Source organism: Miscanthus floridulus, chromosome 11 (genome assembly GCF_019320115.1).
Source record: "Miscanthus floridulus cultivar M001 chromosome 11, ASM1932011v1, whole genome shotgun sequence".
NCBI classification, from domain to species: Eukaryota; Viridiplantae; Streptophyta; class Magnoliopsida; order Poales; family Poaceae; genus Miscanthus; species Miscanthus floridulus.
This window is the reverse complement of record NC_089590.1, coordinates 76,769,351-76,787,691: the sequence shown is the minus strand read 5'-3', so window position 1 is coordinate 76,787,691 and position 18,341 is coordinate 76,769,351.

Sequence of the window (18,341 nt, the reverse complement as noted above, 5' to 3'; positions counted from 1 at the left end):
CCTCATTTTATCATATATAGAGTAAATCGATATTAAGAGTAAGGATGCCTTTAGTTGCTAAGATAGTACATGCCATGTTCCACACTTGTTAGTGGTAACAGTAGGTACCTTAGCACCTTAATCAGTAGAACTAGCTTAGTAGCTTGATAGACGTATTTTTCTTTTAAGAGTTGATGTTGTCGTATTACTAAGTGTTGCGTCATCATTTCATGCATGTAGATCATGAGTTGGTAGAGTTCATGCCTACGAACGAACATGACTACAAGGAGGTCATTGAGGAGTATGAGGAGGAGATCCTTATGCAGGAGGGAGCCCTAGAGCCGTTTAGTGCTGACTTTGTTGACCCACCGCCTGCCCAAGGCAAGCCCCGGTGCATAACCCTTATTTTAAATAATCACTGAATATATATGATGTGCATTTATGTTATAGGCATTTTATGGAAACTACATGCATAAATATATCAACCTATAAGTCCTACTAGTATAGATCGAGTAGCTGCTATGCTCAGGATTTCGGTAGCGTGACTAACCTGCCGTTACTCATAATAGGTGATAATTATGATCACCCATGATAAAATAGTGAAAAGGAAAAATAGTGACTGGGCAGGGATATGGTTTGGGTATAAGTGGGTGTAAGAGGTTGTGTCCTATGGCTAACAGGGCATAGCTTGGTTACACTTTTCCCCTATCTATGTCGGTTAAGGACCAACCGTTGCATTAGACGCTAGGCAAGTCACAGACTTATTATCCTGAGCACATACTTAGGTATGGGTGTAGGGAAGACTTATTGCTCTCTTGTCGTGGCTTCCAACTCTTTTTGGACCAACTGATTGGAGGTGGGGATGGTGGAGGTCCTTACACCACATTGAGTCCAGGACTCAGGAGCGGGGGCTTGGAGTCCAAGTTTAGACGGGGACCTAGACCCCAGGATAGGAGGGTGATGGATTGGTCCTGCTTGTGCCTAGGGTACAAGCAGAGCATGTGTTTTCAGTGTACCTAGCTAGGGGCATTGATTCACAAATCACTGGGAAATCTAGTACGGCTTGTCTAAACTCTAGCACCGTAGTAAGAACTGAAAGATGAAAGGTGATGAAATGAAACAGATTGCTCAACTCTTGCTTGAAAGTAGAACAGATGCTTACATAGAATGGCTAGAGAATAAATTAATCATGGCTGCTAATAATAACATGAATAAGGACTCACTATTAGTATTGCTTTCTACAAAAAGAAAACCAGCAAACCATAAAGCTTATCATATTCCTTGGAGTCGGGAAATTATTCCCACTAGTCGGATAAGTCTTGTGAGTATATCGTGTACTCAGGGTTTATTTACCCCTATTGCAGGTAATGCTTGAGGAGTATCATTGTGTGAAGGATTCTTCTGGTGGGCATAGATAGTTCCTTGTTCGTTATTGATAGATGTTTATTTTTAATTCCACACTCTAACTTTGGAAATGTAATAATGTAATTTTTAAGAACTCTAGATGTATAAAATGGATTAAGCATTGCAACTCATTATCATTATTGGAACCTTGGGGGAAATGTGGATCTTTTGGGCTCTACCTTAGGGTGTGCTCGATGAAAACCACCCGTTGTAGCTTGCTTACGGGGTGCTTAGTGTCTGGTGGCAAACGAGCGCCTTTGTAAGTGTGTTATTTCAGGCGGTTCTGCCACAATACTATGATTAGCTTTACTTTTATGTGTAATAAAACTGTAATGGAATTGATGCTAACATGTGTACTAGTGGGAATGGTAATACTTTGCTAGGACCCAACCCGTAATTATAACCACCACTACACTTCCATTTTCACCCTATGGTTGGGACTTACTGAGTACGTATGTACTCACTCATTGTTGACTCACAGACCTCAGCATAGAAGAAGACTATGACTTCAAAGATGAAGCTTACCATGAGGATTAGGTTTCCCATAAGGAGGTACGATCATAGGAATGTGACATCGAGGCTAGGGTTTTGTCTGTGCTCAAGTTGCATGTGGAATATGATGTTGTTTCATTGTATTATAATCCTGCTTTAGAGACCACCAATAATGTCATTTCATGGCCATAGCCTTCCACTAGTTATGTAGCCTATGACTACACCCCTTGGGGCACTGTTGTAGACCTTATTTTAGATATTAATAAGTCTCAGAACCTTTTATTATATATATGTGTACCATCCCTATGATTAGTGCGTATTTGTGTGTGATCCTAGTGCAAATACGGATGCACTGAGGACTCTCAAATTGAGGGCCCGACAACCGAAGTCTAGGAGGGTCTTGTAGCGACGCTCTGTGGACCGCGGTGGTGTCATGGAGTTGAAGAAGCCTTGGGCATCGTCTGGCTACTCTGTTCTAACACTCTACGTGTCAGGCTATGTCGGCTTGGACCAGCCTCCCCTAGGTGGGCCTTCTAGAGTCTTGGTGATAAAGGAGGTCGGCTCTAGGGGTTGATGCATGGTCCTAGGAGCCACCCTACCCCTGAAGGCCATGGGAAGCTTGTCTTCTTATGTCACGCCCTGTGCATGACCCTGTCATGGAAGTGGCCTGCAAGGCCATGCCCGAAGCTTGGTGTCTAGGAGCCTCTAAGCCCTGATGGCTCGGGGCTTGTCTTCTTGCACTCGGGCCTTGGCTAGAGTCACAAGTTAGGCTAGAGCCAAGGCCTAAGCTTGAGTGTGTCATGGATTGGGAGCCTGAGGCCCAGGTGAGCCCCCAAGCCCTGTGCCGGGGCTGCGCCGTGCCCAGACTCGGTCAGGTTTCTTTGTCAGAGGGTGTGCGTGAGCGTACCCGATGGGTATAGCCCTCGGGCCCCTAGATGATCCTGGAGGGGTTGGTCGGGGATCCTTCGGTCAGGAACCATTGATCCTGAGGCTTAACATACCCATATGTTAGGATCTCATCATTACTACCAGCTCTACATGAAAGCCGCGTCTACACCATACCCGAATTTCATGTTCCAGTATCTACTGCTATTCCTCACTGACTCGGCTAGAACCTAGCTGAACCATTTGTGGGAAGGTACCATTGATAGTTGGGCTAACACTGAGTGTAAGTTCTACAACCACTTCAATGGAGCATACACCAAGCCTAGCACTGCTTGGGAACTCCTGGGGTGCAAGCGCGAGGCGAAGGAGACCCTACATGATTACATCTGGCGCTTCACCAAGCACAAGAATCAACTTCAAGCTGTCCTCAATTCCAACATCATCAGCGCCTTCCTGACCAGTGTAAAGAGCGAGGCTCTCATTCACGACAAAGGCCGAAAGAATAATATCACTGTCAGGAGATGTTTGACCTCGCCTATGAGCATGTCGAGGGTGAAGACACTATCAATGTCAGCAATGGCAAGTATAAGCCCATCGACCCTACTTTTTCAAGGAAGAAGGACCACAACTGAAGGGGGAGTTCATCGACAACACCAAGAAGAGTCATGGCGGCAAGCAAAAGCAAAACAATTAGGATAAGTTCGATAAGATCATGAACAACCCTTGCTAGAATCATGGCTTTTCGATCACCCATCTTGCCAAAGACTGCAAATCATACAAGAAGCAGGTTGCGCAAGAGGGCAAGTGTTGGTATTTCTTAATGTTTATAGAATTAATTCACAAGCGTACAGAATTATCGTTATTGCTTTCACCTAGAAGCATTCAGGGTATCGTATTTTCCACAGGAAATAGAGGTATTTCTTCTATCTAATTCATCCAAGGACAACACAAAGATAGCTGATAAGGGGAGAGATGGATTCCTATGGCTTGAGGGTCTAAGGACAGATAAACTCTATTTTTACTTGCCTATCTCAGGCACCGAAGCACACCTGGTCTGCCAGGCGATACCAGCCATTAACCCTACTATGACAGAACCTCCTAAATTATAGGGCCCATATGCACCTGTCACTGTCCAATGACTTCTGACGACTATGCATATGTTCCCGATAACTTAAGAAGACTATCGGGTGTCCTCGAGGAACCCCGAATCATCCACGATTTCTTAGCAGGATCCCATTACAGAGTTATTGTAGTATTACAACAGTTATTCAAATATATACATCAGAGTAAAAACAGCGGAAGTCTTATGATAACTTAGTTTACAAACCAGTGGTTTCAAACCTTACAAACTAAGTTCGATAATTATTACAAACCATATTAGTAGTGGAGTGGCATTATTGCATAATACAAAACACACAATAGAACTGCCCTGCCTAATGGCCACACATTTACTTCTCATCGTTAGATCGAACAATAGTCATGCAGCACGATCCAAAATAGATCTGCTCATGAGGCTCACCTGCAACAAGGGTCAACGAACCTTGAGTACAAAAGTACTCAACAAGACTTAACCAAAATAAGGACTGATAAATTCAGGAATGCATGCTTAGGGATTCAAGGTATGGCTTTAGCAATAATCAAAGTTATTTTGCATAAAATCTCTTTAACAAAATTCTTTAATTCGACATTTAAAACTTCATAACATCATATACAAAGCTGACATGATCCATATGGAGATCATGAAACTTCATATCCAACACTTTTTCAAACCAGCCTCAAGTTCTAGTTATTAATACTACGATGATGAACAGTGAGTTGAGTCTCCATAACCGAGGAGCAATGACAATTCAAACCGATTATAAACCCAGCTGGGGATTCCAGACCACACGACATATGCAGGCCCCCGACCTACATATACCAACCTACTCATAGATCCTCTAAAACAAGAACGGGTCTGTGCCACCCGAGAATACAGTACTCCACCATTCCAGCCCATGGCCACGTGGGTACACGCTACTCTCGTCATCTCTCCACACCCAGTGCGTGAGTAGCCATTCTCATAATAGAATAGCCGAGTTAAGGCTTACTGGAGTATGTGGTTAGTACTACAAAGTCCCACCTCATGCAATTCAACAACGAACGGACCTTAATCGACATAGACGGAAAGAACCCACTCACAAGACCTCTATGTCTTGTGGCTCTCACACACCGAGTCCGCCTGGTCTAGATTTATTACTCTACATGCTTATATCTCATGATAACATAAGTAACCAAAGATCCATTTAAAACCTGCAGGTGACAGGTAATCACCCAACTTTGATCTGTCTAAGCATGGCTAAGCATAACTAGACATTTACGACGTAAAACTAGTAACAAGGTAGATACGGAAGAACAAGGTTGGTAATGCACCAATTAGGTTTTTACTTAACTCCTAATCACTTAATGCAGTAAAGAAAAGCAAAAGTGAAATCAATTTGTAAAACACAAGGTAGGGTTGTATGCATCTGGGGCTTGCCTTCGTTGACGAAAAAATCCGGTTCCTGCGACGTTCCACAAGTATTCGATCTGACCTCAATAGATGGATTAACCACCTCCGCAACTTGATTAACTACCACGTGTTCACCTTCGTTCACTACACGTAGTAACAATGCCATGTTTAACATGATGCGGAATATGAAACATGATGCTCGATGATGGATGCAAAAATTAACAATTCGAATACAACTTTCCTTCGCGGTACGATTACAAGTCAAACTAACCAATTCTTTTTCATACTAATTATATCAATTGCCAAAGATCATTAACAACTAATGACCCAAGGACATCACTCAATCAAAACCTAAATCATTAAAAGTTACTATTTGCTTTTATGAATTAATTATTTAATTAGGAATTATGAAATAAATCAACTTGTTCCAATTGACCTCAACATTTTTGTAAATGTTCATCACATGATAACTAAGTGGCAAAACAAATCTCATAATTTTTGGATAATTAATTGAGCCTAGAAAAATAATGAAAATCCATTTATTAATTAATTGAGCAATTTTCATTACATTCAAAAAGTACTGTAAATTAATATTTCATATTTTTATGAAATAATATTCATCACAGAGAGGGCACATAAAAATTTTCATAATTTTTGGAGCTCTAAATAAATCTACACAAAAATAACAAATTATAGCACTATTCAATCATTTCTAAAAAAGGAAAAATTTATTTTCAAAACACCCGCTCACACAAACAACTCAGGAAGAACCAGGAACTCACACAAACAACTCGGAAAGAACTAGGAGCTCACACAAACAACTCGGAAAGAACTAAGAGCTCACCCCGAACGCACTGGAGCATAAAGCTGGGTCAGAAGAACAACGAATGAGTGGTTCGATGTGCACAGGAAGCACTAGTAGCTCACCTCGAGCTCAATGGAGCAAAGAACGGGGCCGGAGAAGCAACGGTGAAGCAGGTCGATGATCCGAGCAACCATGGCGGAGCAAAACATCGACGGTGGTGGTGCTCCGGTGACTGCGGTGGACAAAACTATCAAGCAACAAGGTATTAAGCACCATGGCATCAAGACAAAGCTAGAGGTACACTAAGCAAGAGCAATGGCTCATCGGAGAGCACTGGCCACGATGGCGCAAGCACGACGGTGAGGTTGCCGGCTGCGAGGAAGAAAGGCGCGCACAGCGGGTTCCCGGCAGAATCAGGCACCAAGACTCGGTTGGCTAGGTGTGCAAGGAGTAGGCAGAGCTGGAACAAGCTTTGCCAAAATGGTGGAGGCACTATGGCGACGGCAAACACACAACGGAGCAGCGGCGATGGCGACTAGAAAACAGAGTAGGAGAGTGGTGAAAAACGGCGATGGTGAAGTCCTTATAGAGCGGCTCAAAAGCAAGGAGAAGCCACACAGGAGCCTTTCCCGTGCCAGCGCGAAGCCAAGGGTGGCCACCATCGCGTCTGGAAGCAGAAGGAAGATCATAGATGGTGAGTTGGCTTCCGCAGTTACTTGTTCATCAAAATTACCAAAACTGCCATTCGATTTAAAAATCCTAATTACTCCCAAATTTATGTAACAACTCAAAAATCTCCAAAAATAAAAGTTGTTCAAAATCAAAAGTTCTACAACTTTGCTTTTATAACCACCCCCTAATTCGGTCTACATTTTGAAATGCAAATTTGAATTAAAAAGGGAACATTTAAAGAATCTCGCCTTTTCAAATTACTTCAAATTTTTCATAACAACTTTGAAATCTCCAAAAACAAACTTTGTACAAATCAACAAGCTCTACACTTTTGCTTTTAGGCTCAACCCCAAAATATACTTAGATTTTGAAATGAGTTTTCAGGGTAGAATTTAAATGCTGAAAATCAGGGTTTTCTCGAAAATTCAAATCCAAACCAAATTTTGAACTTGACTCAAACAATTCAATTCAACCCTCATAACATAAATGTAAACTTGTTTTAGTGAATGCATATCAAAGTTTGCAATATGACCAATGCCTTGCAATGCATATGATGACATGATCACCTTCTTAAGTACTTTATAACATCAGGGATGTTACAATCCTTTCCCCTTAAAGAAATCTCGTCCCAAGATTTAAAGTCCAAGGGTAATTAATGGAAAAAAGGAAATGTGTCAAACACATTAACTTTCAAGTTATTCATAAAGCAACAAGAGTTGACTTGAAATTGTAAACGAGATCAAATGACAGTTGTAAGGGACAAAGGATTTAGTAACTTCCATAGAATGATGGAGCATGAATTCCAAATGAGAGTTCCAAAATGAATGAATCACATTAATTGCGGAGCTATAATAGATCATGACCATAGACTTCGATACCAGTGAGCGCCCAACAGTATTTCCTTATGGCTGCAGTCCACAGGAGACCCCAGGTTTCAATGCGGCACCGTAAATCATGGATCATGGCACCACCATAGGGCGCAACTAAAGTAACTCACAAGTAACACTTGTCAAGCTAGCAAGATCAAGGAACTTGCATGTGTTGCATTAGGAGAGACCAAGACATGACACATGCATAGGTTTGGGAAGTCAAGGATTAGTCCCAAGTTTCAACATTGAGTAGGTGGGGGAAAATTAAAGTGCATCAAGAAATTCCCAAAGATGTGGAACTTATGAGCAAAAATAAGCAAAGAGTGGTTTACTAGCAAAGCTCGGTACATGACCAGATTCATTGGGACAAAAATAGCTATAATAAGTAATAGCCATTCCCTAAATGGAAGGAGGAAGTTTTAAACATCATTATATTTCAACTTCATATGAATGATTATAACTGGAATATGTGCAGTGTTTCATTAATGACATGATGCATGAACGATTCTTACGTTACTAAACATCAAAGCTCCTATAGTACATAAACAATAGTTGTTATTATATAGGGCATAATAAGATTACTACTCCACCACACAAAGCATTTTTAATCAAATAAGGAATGGCGAGAAAGAAATAAGATAAGTCAGAAGCAATTTGGACCAAAATAACCATTTAAATTTATTTGTCCAAAACATTTTGAAGTTTTTTTATAAAACAATACCACAAAAACTTTGTAATGATCGCTCTGATACCATTCTATGGCAGAACCTCCTAAATTATAGGGCTCACATGCACCTGTCACTGTCCAATGACCTCTGACGACTATGCGTATGTTCTTGATAACTTAAGAAGACTGTTGGGTGTCCTCGGGGAACCCCAAATCATCCATGATTTCCGAGTAGGATCTCATTATAGAGTCATTGTAGTATTACAACAGTTATTCAAATATATACATTAGAGTAAAAACAATGGAAGTCTTACGATAACTTAGTTTACAAACCAGTGGTTTCAAACCTTACAAACTAAGTTCGAAAATTATTACAAACCATATTAGTAGTGGAGTGGCATTATTGCATAATACAAAACACATAATAGAACTGCCCTACCCAAGGGCCACACATTTACTTCTCATCATCAGATCGAACAATAGTCATGCAGCACGATCCAAAATAGATCTGCTCATAAGGCTCACCTGCAACAAGGGTCAATGAACCCTGAGTACAAAAGTACTCAACAAGACTTAACCGAAATAAGGACTGATAAATTCAGGAATGTAGGCTCAGGGATTCAAGGTATGGCTTTAGCAATAATCAAAGTTATTTTACGTAAAAGCTCTTTAACAAAATTCTTTAATTCGACATTTAAAACTTCATAACATCATATACAAAGCTAACACGATCCGTATGGAGATTATGAAACTTCATATCCAACACTTTCTCAAACCAGCCTCAAGTTCTAGTTATTAATACTACAATGATGAACAGTGAGTTGAGTCTCCATAACCGAGGAGCAACGACAATTCAAACCGATTATAAACCTAGCTGGGGATTCCAGACCACACGACATATGCAGGCCCCCGACCTACATATACCAACCTACTCTCAGATCCTCTAAAACAAGAATGCGTCCACGCCACCCGAGAATACAGTACTCCACCATTCTAGCCCATGGCACATGGGTACACGCTACTCTCGCCATCTCTCCACTCCCAGTGCGCGAGTAGCCATTCTCATAATAGAATAGCCAAGTTAAGGCTTACCAAAGTATGTGGTTAGTACTACAAAGTCTCACCTCATGCAATTCAACAACGAACGGACCTTAATCGACATAGACGGAAAGAACCCACTCACAAGACCTCCATGTCTTGTGGCTCTCACACACCGAGTCCGCCTGGTCTAGATTTATTACTCCATATGCTCATATCTCATGATAACATAAGTAACCAAAGATCCATTTAAAACCTACAGGTGACAGGTAATCACCCGACTTTGATCTGTCTAAGCATAACTAGACATTTACGATGTAAAACTGGTAACAAGATAGATACGAAAGAACAAGGTTGGTAATGCACCAATTAGGTTTTTACTTAACCTTTAATCACTTAATGCAATAAAGAAAAGCAAAAGCGAAATCAATTTGTAAAATACAAGGTAGGGTTGTATACATCCGGGGCTTGCCTTCGTTGACGGAAAAGTTCGGTTCCTGCGACGTTCCACAAGTATTCGATCCGACCTCAACAGACAGATTAACCTCCTCCACAACTTGATTAACTACCACGTGTTCACCTTTGTTCACTACATGTAGTAACAATGCCATGTTTAATATGATGCGGAATACGAAACATGATGCTCGATGATGGATGCAAAAATTAACAATTCGAATACAACTTTCCTTCGCGGTACGGTTACAAGTCAAACTAACCAATTCTTTTTCATACTACTTATATCAATTGCCAAAGATCATTAACAACTAATGACCCAAGGACATCACTCAATCAAAAATTCAATCAAAACCTAAATCATTAAAAGTTACTATTTGCTTTTATGAATTAATTATTTAATTAAGAATTATGAAATAAATCAACTTGTTCCAATTGACATCAAATTTTTTTTTAAATCTTCATCACATAATAACTAAGTGGCAAAACAAATCTCATAATTTTTGGATAATTAATTGAGCCTAAAAATCATGGAAATCCATTTATTAATTAATTGAGCAATTTTCATTACATTCAAAAAGTATTGTAAATCAATATTTCATATTTTTACTAAATAATATTCATCACAAAGAGGGCACACAAAAATTTTCATAATTTTTGGAGCTCTAAATAAATCTACACAAAAATAACAAATTATAGCACTATTCAATCATTTCTAAAAAAGGAAAAATTCATTTTCAAAACACCCGCTCACACAAACAACTCGGGAAGAACTAGGAGCTCACACAAACAACTCAGAAAGAACTAGGAGCTCACACAAACAACTCAGAAAGAACAAGGAGCTCACACAAACAACTCGAAAAGAACTAGGAGCTTACCCCGAACGCACTAGAGCATAAAGCTGGATTAGAAGAACAACAAATGAGTGGTTCGACGTGTATAGGAAGCACCAGTAGCTCACCCCAAGCTCAATGGAGCAAAGAACGGGGCCGAAGAAGCAATGGTGAAGCAGGTCGATGATCCGAGCAACCACGGCGGAGCAAAACGTTGATGGTGGCGGTGCTCCAGCGACTGCGGTGGACAAAACTATCAAGCAACAAGGTATTAAGCACCACGGCATCAAGGCGAAGCTGGAGGTACACTAAGCAAGAGCAACGGCTCACCGAAGAGCGCTGGCCACGATGGCGCAAGCACGACGGTGAGGTTGCCGTCTACGAGGAAGAAAGGCGCGCACAGCAGGTTCCCGACGGAATTAGGCACCAAGACTCGGTTGTCTAGGTGCGCAAGGAGTAGGCGGAGCTGAAACAAGCTTTGCCGAAATGGTGGAGGCACTATGGCGACAGCAAATGCACGACGGAGCAGCGGCGATGGCGACTGGAAAACAGAGGAGGAGAGTGGCGAAAAATGGCGACGGTGAAGTCCTTATAGAGCGGCTCAGAAGCAAGGAGAAGCCACAAAGGAGCCTTTCCCATGCCAACGTGAAGCCAAGGGCGGCCACTGTCGTGTCTAGAAGCAGAAGAAAGATCGTAGACGGTGAGTTGGCTTCTGCGGTTACTGTTCATCAAAATTACCAAAACTGCCATTCGATTTAAAAATCTAAATTACTCCCAAATTTATGTAACAACTAAAAAATCTCCAAAAATAAAAGTTGTTCAAAATCAAAAGTTCTATAACTTTGCTTTTATAACCACCCCCTAATTCGGTCTACATTTTGAATGCAAATTTACCAAAACTGCCATTCGATTTAAAAATCTAAATTACTCCCAAATTTATGTAACAACTCAAAAATCTCCAAAAATAAAAGTTGTTCAAAATCAAAAGTTCTACAACTTTGCTTTTATAACCACCCCCTAATTCGGTCTACATTTTGAAATGCAAATTTGAATTCAAAAAGGGAACATTTAAAGAATCTCGCCTTTTCAAATTACTTCAAATTTTTCATAACTTTGAAATCTCCAAAAACAAACTTTGTACAAATCAACAAGCTCTACACTTTTGATTTTAGGATCAACCCCAAAATATACTTAGATTTTGAAATGAGTTTTCAGGGTAGAATTTAAATGCTGAAAATCAGGGTTTTCTCGAAAATTGAAATCCAACCCAAATTTTGAACTTGACTCAAACAATTCAATTCAACCCTCATGACATAAATGTAAACTTATTTTAGTGAATGCATATCAAAGTTTGCAATATGACCAATGCCTTGCAATGCATATGATGACATGATCACCTTCTTAAGTACTTTATAACATCAGGGATGTTACATCTACGCCGAACCCGAATGTGGGGGTTATGAAGGACGGACATGTTGTCACCACCTATCACTTACCCCTCAACTATGGGGCATGAGGCAAATGAAGGTAGCCACTAGCGTAGACATCACATCTGCGCTATCGACTACTACTCAAGCGTTGATCAGGGTTATCCATCTTTATGAGGGCCCTCTACTAGAGTATCTGCTACAAGAACGGACGATGAACCCGCAAGCAAATAATAGTAAAGCTTAACTAATCAAAAGATTTAGAGCCATAAGAATCATGAACACTTACTAAGATATCCATTGAGGTACAAAGCCAGTGTTCATCGAGGTACAAGCTTGGGCAGAATACCAACAAGTCCGGCACTTCCCCAAACTCACCCTTACATCTCTCCCTACAACATTTCTCTAGCTAGCTAGGGCCTAAGCCCTTGGAGTGAAGCTCTTGCTCTTGCTCTTCTTGTGTGTGTTTCAAATGAGGAAGGGGAGGCCTCCTTTTATAGGTGGACATGGGAGGAGGTTCCTTGCAATATTCCCTTGATCCCCTCATAACTTGAGCAAACTGCCCTCCTACAAATTTAATTTACCAACCAAACCCATGCAACCATATTTGGAGAGGTGGTAAGAGATGGCCTACACAAGATGTGGCCAGTTGGGTCAGCTAGGGGTGCGGGCACACTAGGGGTGTGGCCGCACCCTGGCTGGGCCCAATTGTGCCCATCTTCGGTTGGTGCTCTCTTTTGGACCTCATGAGTGGGCCTATGTGGGTTTGGCGCAGATTGGAAGTGGTTTGCTCTGGATATGGCTCATGGATCCATGCGTCTGGGCCCTGATCTACCTAGTAATGGGCCTACTCCCCCTTGGGCTCATGCTAGGTATGTGTTTTGCTATGTTCTTTTGTATACTTTAGGTACACTTTCTATATAATCCTGACATGTCCTCCTATAAATGATGAATCACCAAAACTCATGGAATTGATTAGTTATAAGTCCTAATTCTAAGTCTGGTGTTTCATATGAGTTCTTTTTATATGTTATTTGGCAGTTACAAATGGGAGTTAAGGACCGCCAACAGCGACAAGGAGGCCACAAAAGGTGACCACCTGAACAAACGCAAGTGGAGAGAGGGCAACAATGATTAGGATAAGGTTCTGAATGTTGAAGACATGATGCTCATCTTTGGTGGCCCAGAGACCTACAAGGATCATTGACACCAGAAGCTCACGCATCGGGAGGTCTATGTTGCCACCCTGTCTACCCCAATCTACCTATGCTGGTTCGAGCGGCCGATTACATTCAACAGAAACAACCACCCCGATCACATTATAGAGGTAGGCCTATTTCCTCTGGTGGTCAGTGCGATGGTGGAGAACATGAGGATGATGAAGGTCCTAATGGACAGGGGAAGTGGCATAAACATCCTTTACAAGGGCCAAAAGAGGAGTTGAAAGAGGACATCCTCCTTCCCATCACTTGATGAGCTGGAATAAGAGGAGCCCATAGGGCATTAGGGCTAGGGCTTTGGTTGCTGCTCCAATGAAGCACCCTCCTCATTGATAGGAAGATGTGATGGCAAAGATGGCACTGTATAAAAGGAGAACATCGAGACCTCCAAAGTAAAAAGAAGGGCATGATCCACACTTACTCGGCATGCCACAGCATGGCATGGAGATGAGGAGGGCCTCCAAACACCCTCTCCTCCATTGACTATGATGACGCTTCCTCCCTCATGTGCTTTCCTCCACCATGGATCAAATCTATAGGACAAAGCACTGAGACGAATGAGATGGCAAGAAAGAAGGTGAGTTTGCAAACCAGAAACATGATCGTACTAACTATCCTTTGCTCCTCTATTTTTATAGCAGGGGATGTAGGATAGTAGATGGACTTCTAGCAGATTCACTAAGGGACAATGAGAGATAAGGCAAGGCCACATCCTCATGGTCTCTGAGGGGCACACTTTCCAAGAAGAAACATGCATGGGGAGATGAGCCGCCAATGCTGACTGATGATATCATAACATAGGGGTATGTCAACTCCCTGGACAAGAGGTTCTCTATCGAAGGACCCCCGACTAATCCCTCTAGGTCTACTCGAGGGCTCAAAGGCTACACCCCTTAGGTGCACTCGCATGCACCTTCCGGCAAAGGACTGGGCAGAGCCTGAGCATGCACTTTGCCTCTGCTCAGGGCTCGAGGGCCTGCCCAAGCCATAGGCTCCTGATCGATGGGAGTTTGATCCTAATCCTTGGCCCCAGCCTCAAGCGCAAGCCAAGGCCTAGGCTAGCAGCAAGCGCCCTAAGTGCCCAAGGCTTAGGGGGCTCCCTAGGGCTGCACAGCAGGCACATCGCTATCAACCACTCCTCCGATAGGGTCACACATGAGTCATGACACAAGGGGACAAAACCCCTCCGCTAGCTTCAGGGGCTCGGGGGCTCGCTAGCCCGCTCGTTAGCCCCTCAAGCCAGACACCTTTGCCACTAAGGAAGACTCTAGAAGGTTCACCTAGTGGAGGCTGGTTCAAGCCAACAAAGCCTGACGGTCAGAGTAGCCGGACGACGCTCAAGGCTTCTCTAGCTCCACAACAATGCCAAGGTCCATCCGCGCCACTACAAGCCCCACCTAGACTCCGATGCACATAGACCGTAGACTAGACCCCCAAACCGCCATGTACTCGACCTTCCTTGATATATAAGGGGAGATCAGACCCTATAGAGGGAGGAGGATGAAGGGAGAGTGAATGGAGGATGAAAGGAGGACAAAGAGAGAACTGATCACTCGAGTCCTCACAATCAAACAGCTCGAGCTCTGCACCAAGAGAAGAGCCATGCCAAGAGGAGTATCAAGAGCTCCTTCACCCTTTCCATTGTCTTCCTCCTCTCTGATGAGGAGGATACCTCATCGCCGATGAGCCTAGGATCAGCACTGAGCGATCCCCTACCAAATCTCCCTCTTACACTCTATTGTAACCCCCCTCGATTTGGGTGCTCTTGAATACAAAGATCATCAAACTGCTAGATGTAGGGTCCCGATATCTTGAACTAGGATAAACCTCTGTGTCCCTCGTGCGATCTTTGAGTTCTTCGTGTTCTTGAGTCCACCCGAGCCACCGGAGATCTCACACTTAGTGACACTCGATGAACAACAATGCTTGCCATGATTTTGACTCCACAACAGCGATGCCCTGACTTCGGCAAGAATGAATCCACATGTGTAACTACGGTGACCATGGGGCCCAGCTACCCCAAATTTGATGAACTATCACGTTAAGCTGGTGCACCTGAGCGGTCCAATACTTGGGCTGGGTACTCGGCCCAGTTTGCACCCCTCAACTGGTGTTATCAATAATTTTTACCAACCCAATCATCACCAGAGTCAGGGGAATTCAGGAGGGCCACCAGTTTGGCTCAAAAAACACCAAGTGTCATATAAATCTCTTGAATATTTGGATGAGCTTGAAGTACATAATCTCAGAGGATGCATGCCCCTTAGGGAAACCAGAAAATGATTGATTAAGTTTTGACTAAAGTATGAGCTCTCGAAAAGAGATTAATAACATGCCCATGATGTTCAGGCTTGTCCTGCCCTGTCTTATACTAAGGCATGCATTTTCACCCATTCTACCCATTACTAGCTCGAAGAGTAACATGCGCAAATGCCACTCGCTGCTCACGCGTTCATTATTTGCCTTGGTGGATTATAAAGTGAGACATCGTAGACCATGGGCTTCTAAGTTCAAGGGGTGTCGCCCCACACCCTCAGTCGGTATACTTGCGTTAATCAGAGGTCTCATCAGAGCAATGGAACTCAAAGGAAGTATTCGGCTTAGTGGAAAAAAAGACTCTAACCGAGTCGAGCCCCAGGTAACAATAATACATTTCCATACAAGCAATTTCTTTTTGCCAAAAAACTTTGTTACCTTCTTCCTTTTTAGCAGGAAGGTCGGGAAGAAAGGCGTCTCCCTTCACCAGGCTACTAGTACAGTGACCAAGGTGGATCACGAGCATGACAGTACAGGTGAAGGATTCGAGGCGGATCAGGATTCCTGTCCTGTCAATCCTTTTCTTCAAACATGACATAATGATGTGCGATGACCAAGATCCATGCATGCACTCGAGCACCTGGGGAATCAAAGCCCCTGTGTGCAAGATGCTCTCACACAAATAACTCTTGGCACCCGAGAGGCGACCTCAGCACCTAAAGCAGAATACATAAACCACCCAATAGTCGAGGGCAGCTAATGCCATCAACTTGAAGACCTCAGTACTTGAGGAATGTTGATCGAGACCTACAGTACCTGAGGATTACATGGGGAAGCGGCACTGGAGGGACAAGAGCTATTCGATTAGCTTGTCATTACGTCCTACGAGGGCTACTGTAGAATCTATGGGCCCAGGGTACCTTCATTGCCTGTGTAACCCGATATGTGCCTGTCTGTCAGGCCGAAGACGGCGAAGGATGAGGCCCACGAAGGCTAGGTGAATCCATCAACTTGGAGATCAATTCATTCCGAGGATATCTAGCGCTGTCATACCCAGGTGATAGGAAGAATCATTCTGTTGTGCATTCCATGTAACAAACTAGGAAATCAATCTGTGAGCCAATATGACCTAGTGTAACCCTACCCCCGGTCTATATAAGGAGGGGTAGGGGCCTCCTGATTGAGATCACATCTTCTACAGTCTAGCACATAGCTACATGCAACAAGCCCTGTAACTAGCCGAGCTTATGAATATAGAGAAGCTACTCCCAACTAGATGTAGGGAACCACATGCTCGAATCAATATAATCCTTCGAATAGCTGCTAGGTATTGCCGGAGCTAATTCTTCCAACAACCGGTGAAGTGAAGCCTTGCCAAACAGAGCCTAAGTAAACCTAATCATCACATAAACAAACTTGCACTCAACAAGCAAAGCACTAAGCTACATGGTTTTAAATAGCTAGCTATAGCTTCGCTATAGGTTTTCGTAGGGCCTACCGCTATGCTATTGTCAATTCTTCTAGTATTATGCCACTAATTATATTTTAGCTCCACTAAACACCGCTATTTGGTTTAAATGTGATATATATTTAGCAATACTAATCCTGACTGAGGTGGATATTCATTCTTTAGTCTAAAGGACTATAATTTATGTCTCTCCTTTATGTTCTTTACTTATGTAATAAACTACTGAATAATTATTGAACCGTTGAATATTCATCATCGCGGCAATGAATATGTAGATTGATATGATGAATGTCAAGTAATTGAATGTAAACATATTCTCTCAAATCTTGTACATGCATATATTTGAGTATTTGTGTTCATAAAATTTTACTTAGTTAAGTTAAATGTTTCCCTGTATAATTAATTAATAATTTTAATGTTTTTCCTATAAATCTGCTAAATGAAATAGCTTCCTGTATAGCTTTTTATATGTTTTGGCAGAGGCCGACGCTAAATGTCTTAGTCCACTATTTAAAACATCGCTAAGCTATGACAAGAAAGTAATGCATGAAAGTAATACATGAAAGTAATCACTACTGGACTCAGTGAATTTGCTGAGTGCCAGGGGCACTCGGCAAAGCCCAATTTGCACTCGGCAAAGGCTTTGCCGAGTGCTGTACTCGGCAAAGAGCACTCGGCAAAAAAAGAGTCGGCAAAGACGTCTTTGCCGAGTGTCTTTTGTCGGGCACTCGGCAAAGCCTTTGCCGAGTGCCGACACTCGGCAATGTTGGAACCGAAAAAAAAGCCGAAAAAAATGGGAATTTTTACCCAAAAAAAATGAAATTTTTTTTTAATTGGTGGAGGCCCCCACCGGTCAGCGCCCATCCATCTCCGGCTTTTTTGCGTAAATTTCACGGCTACGCGGCCGACGGGATTCGAACCCAAGACCTCCCGCTGCGCACAAACCTCCTCTACCACTACACCACACTGTTACTTGTGTCTAGATTCCGTTTTAGTTCCCAATATATTATACTAAACCGAGTGTAAATTGCTTATTTGAGACCCTAAATGAATTCAAATCAAAAAGTGGTCAACTACAAAGTTTCATAACTTTTTGAGATCTACAATTTTCATTTAGTAAGTTTTTCCATCCGAGGTCGTTTGAAAAATTTGAATTTTAAATTTGAGAGATTCAAACGTAGTTTTGCATGATAAGATGATTTCAAATCAAAAAGTTGTCAACTACATAGTTTCATAACTTTTGGAGATCTATAATTTTCATTTAGGAAGTTTTTTCATCCGAGGTCGTTTGAAAAATTCAAATTTTAAAATTTTCAAATTCAAACGTCGTTTTTGCATGAAAAATGATTTCAAATCAAAATGTTGCCAACTACAAAATTTCATAA